Raw genomic sequence first — 4632 nt, forward strand, 5'->3', positions numbered from 1 at the left:
CGGTATTGTTCCTGTTAACACAGTAATAAGGGTATGGTATTGTTCCTGGGTTTACACAGTAATAAGGGTACGGTATTGTTCCCTGTTACACAGTAATAAGGGTATGGTATTGTTCCTGTTACACAGTAATAAGGGTATGGTATTGTTCCCTGTTACACAGTAATAAGGGTACGGTATTGTTCCCTGGGTTACACAGTAATAAGGGTACGGTATTGTTCCCTGTTAACAGTAATAAGGGTATGGTATTCGTTCCATGTTAAGCAGTAATAAGGGATATGGTATTGTTCCCTGTTACACAGTAATAAGGGTATGGTATTAGTTCTGTTACAACAGTAATTAAGGTATGTATTGTTCCATGTTACACAGTAATAAGGGTATCCAACCTCTCCACCTCTTGTGATCCGACCAGCCGAGGAACAGATGTTGGTGTTAAAGGTCCATAATGACCAACACATGGGTCCCCTTGTCCTGTCTATCAGGACACAGACAAGCACAGACAGACAGACAGACAGACGAACAGACAGACAGAGACAGACACCACAACGCACACGCACACGCACACGCAACGCCACACACACGCACGCAGACACACAGGTCCTGTCCCATCACTTCACAGTCACAGAGTCCATCAGATACGGCCAATAGACCCAGCAGTAATTGACTATTTACACCAGTGAGGCTGGAGGTGTCGATGGGGAAAGGGCCGAGAGTGAGAACATCAGTGTCTGGTACCAGAGCACATCCATCAATTAAAACAGTGCAGAAGTGGAGTTCCTGGCTCTACGTCAAAACACCCACCTCTCCACTCTCCCAACCCTAACTCTACTCACACTGCCCCTTCAGCAGTACCTTCTCAATGTGTTGGTGTGTGTGTGTGTGTGTTGTGTGTGGTGTGGTGTGTGTGTGTGTGTGTGTGTGTGTGTTGTGTGTGTGTGTGTGTGTGTGTGTGTGTGTGTGTTGTGTGTGTGGTGTGTGTGTGTGTGTGTGTGTGTGTGTGGTGTGTGTGTGGTGATGACAGGACAAGGGGACCCATGTGGTTGCTTCATTATGGATCGTTCATCCACATATCTGTTCCTCGGTGGTCGGATCCAGAGGTGGAGAGGGTTTGATATGGTCTGATCTCTATTAATCAGAGAAGAGGGGGTTGATATGGTCTGATTCTATAATCAGAGAAGGGGGTTGATTATGGTGATCTCTATAATCAGAGAAGAGGGGTTGATATGGTCTGATAACTGTAATCAGAAGAGAGGGGTTGATATGGTCTGACTCTCTGTAATCAGAGGAGAGGGGTTGATATGGTCTGATTACTGTATCAGAGGAGAGGGGTTGATATGGTCTGATCACTGTAATCAGAGGAGAGGGGTTGATATGGTCTGATCTCTGTATCAGCAGAAGAGGGATTGATATGGTCTGATCACTGTAATACAGAGATAGCGATTGATATGGTCTGATACGTATCAGAGAAGAGGGATTGATATGGTTGATCACTGTAATCAGAGAAAGGGATTGATATGGTCTGATCTCTGTAATCAGAGGAGAGGGGTTGATATATTTGATCTCTGTAATCAGAGGAGAGGATTGATATGGTCCTGATCACTGTAATCAGAGGAGGAGGGATTGATATGGTCTGATCTGTAAATCAGAGAAGAGGGATTGATATGGTCTGATTTACTGTAATGGGAGGAGGTTCATGTATCGGGAGAGGGGTTGATATGGTTGATCTCTGTAATCAGAGAGAGGGGTTGATATGGTCGATCCCTGTAATAGAGAAGAGGATTGTTGGAGGCAGACCTGGCTTGAATACTATTTGAAATAATTTCTAAAACTTTAGCTGGGGTTGATTGAGAACCATTTTGAATAGTCGCAGCAGTGCAAAACATCGGCATGTAGCAATCCAGGCAGACCAAGGAATTGAAATATTTCAAATAGTATTTGAATCCAGCTCTGTTGGAGAGACAGGAACTACTCTGTCAGGGCACAGCAGTGTTCTTATAGTGGTCTCTGTTGATCTCCATTGACTCCTACTTTATGAGCCACGTCATGATGCTGTTCAGAGACACAGGGTCAACCATCAGACCACACGGGGTAGAAAACACCAATTAGAAGCTGTTTAGGACATAATAGAAGGAAGTCTCATTCAAAGATCTCTACAAATCATAGGTTGTCTTTATATAATGCTAGTTGTCAATGTATTCTTGCTGGGCCGCTAACCAGCTGCTCCCTGACTCTAAACGTGTTGGAGATGGAATACATTGTTTTGGTTGACTGGGGCCTCCACCAGCATGACTGATAGCATGTGTTTCATGTCTGTAAGGATCCCTTACTACTGGTTCACGGAAACCCTCACGTTCTAGGTTGATAGTATAGCTGTTGTAGGACACACCACCAGGATATTGTCATACATTGGAAGCAGGGGACCATGACAGAGGGAGATAAACATGGTGTATACTTAACATGCCGTCAGGACTTGCTATCATTTGTCTCACTGTGTCTCTGACAGACAGACAGTACAGCTGTTTTCAGATGGGGGAGTTTTCCATACAGTATGTGCTAGCATAGCTCCTATCTACTGTACATTGTAGACTCAATGTACTAACATCTCTAAACACATGTCTTCAATACATTCATGTTTGCATAAAGATTCAGCATGAATAAGAAATACTAACACCATTTTTGTTCATGGTCTATAGAAACAGGTGTATAGTTATACACATGTGTTCACAGCCGGCGGTTGAGCTGTTTCCTTAGCTACAGAGCCCTCCCCACGACACTTGTCGTGAAGTTAGAATGCTCACTCTGTGAAATAATGTATTTAGGTGTGAGAGTACTACAGCTAATAGAGAACATGGAGTCAATATCTGATAGATTAAATAACTGGTGAATTGATCATTTTTCCATACTTGCTGTGATTGTATAGAATGCACAGCTGGTGTCACCGTTCAGGTAAAGAAATTAGCTTCCGTGTGGAATATAACATTCTTAGAATATGGTAATAGCATGCTTGGTAAAGACCACATGGAAGGCTCACTTGCATTCATGCCTGGCCATTAAAATCTTACTTTATAAAGAATGCGGCATTAAAATCTTACTGATAAAGAATGCCCGGCCATTAAAATCTTACTGATAAAGATGGCCTGGCCATTAAATCTTACTGATAAAGAATGCCCGGCCCATTAAAATCTTACTGATAAAGAATGCCTGGCCCATTAAATCTTTACTTATAAAGAATGCCCGGCCCATTAAAATCTTACTGATAAATAATGCGGCATTAAAATCTTACTGATAAAGAATGTCTGGCCTTATAAAATCTTACTTATAAAGAATGTCTGGCCCATTAAATCTACTATAAAGAATGCCTGGCCATTAAAATCTTAATGATAAGAATGCCTGGCCATTAAATCTTACTTATAAAGAATGCTGGCCATTAAATCTTACTTATAAAGAATGCCTTGCCATTAAATCTTACTTATAAAGAATGCCTGGCCCATTAAAATCTTACTGATAAAGAATGCTGGCCCATTAAAATCTTACTTTATAAGAATGCCCGGCCCATTAAAATCTTACTGATAAAGAATACCCGGCCCATTAAATCTTACTTATAAAGAATGCCCGGCCCATTAAAATCTTACTGATAAAGAATACCGGCCCATTCGAATCTTACTGATAAAGAATGCCCGGCCCATTCAAATCTTACTGATAAAGAATGCCCGGCCCATTCGAATCTTACTGATAAAGAATGCCTGGCCATTCAATCTTACTGATAAAGAATGCCCGGCCCATTCAAATCTTACTGATAAAGAATGCCCGGCCCATTCAAATCTTACTGATGAATGCCCGGCCCATTCAAATCTTACTGATAAAGAATGCCCGGCCCATTCAATCGTTCTCATATAGAATGTGAAGACCCAGTGTTGTTTGAAGTGTTGTTGATGGTAGATGAAGCAGCTAAAGTGGGAACACCTGTCAGTATTCAGAGATCAGCAAAGATGTGATATCATTATTTACATAAGAGGTTAGAGCACTTGTATGTTCCGGAAGCGTCACACATTCTATGTCTGACACTTATGTTCTTCCTTTTGAACTCTCGCTCTCGCTCTCCCTCTCCCTCTCCCTCTCGCTCTCCCTCTCCCTCTCGCTCTCGCTCTCCCTCTCCCTCTCCGTCGCTGTCTCTGTCACTCTCTTTTTCTCCCTCCATCCCTCACTCTCTATTTAATGAGAACAATGGCTGTCATTACAGCCGTGGTTGGGTTAGAGTGAGGTAGTGGTAGAGGGATGGAGTGATGGTTGATGGCTTTGCACGGACGTGTATTTGGAGCAATGGAAAGATGGAGGAGAGCAAGGAGAGATGGAAGAGTGGGACTGATGATCAGGACAGAGACCTGCTCGGAGGTCAGGAGTGGTCTGTGAACTGGTCATAATTGGCTATCATTAAAGGACTGCCAGTTGTAGAAAAGACTGAAGCCGTGTTAGGCTTGCTGTAGTCGGAAGTGCAAAACCTTTAAAGACACGTTTTTGATGCTTCAACATGTTGTAATAGTTTTGGATGAGCTTCATTGCAGGTTCAGATTAAATGGAGAAATGGATRGCTTTTACTGCCATGAGGGTGTAGGTTGATAGTATCCCTTCTAGTGT

The sequence above is a fragment of the Salvelinus sp. IW2-2015 genome, unplaced genomic scaffold (assembly GCF_002910315.2).
Source record: "Salvelinus sp. IW2-2015 unplaced genomic scaffold, ASM291031v2 Un_scaffold3994, whole genome shotgun sequence".
NCBI lineage: Eukaryota > Metazoa > Chordata > Actinopteri > Salmoniformes > Salmonidae > Salvelinus > Salvelinus sp. IW2-2015.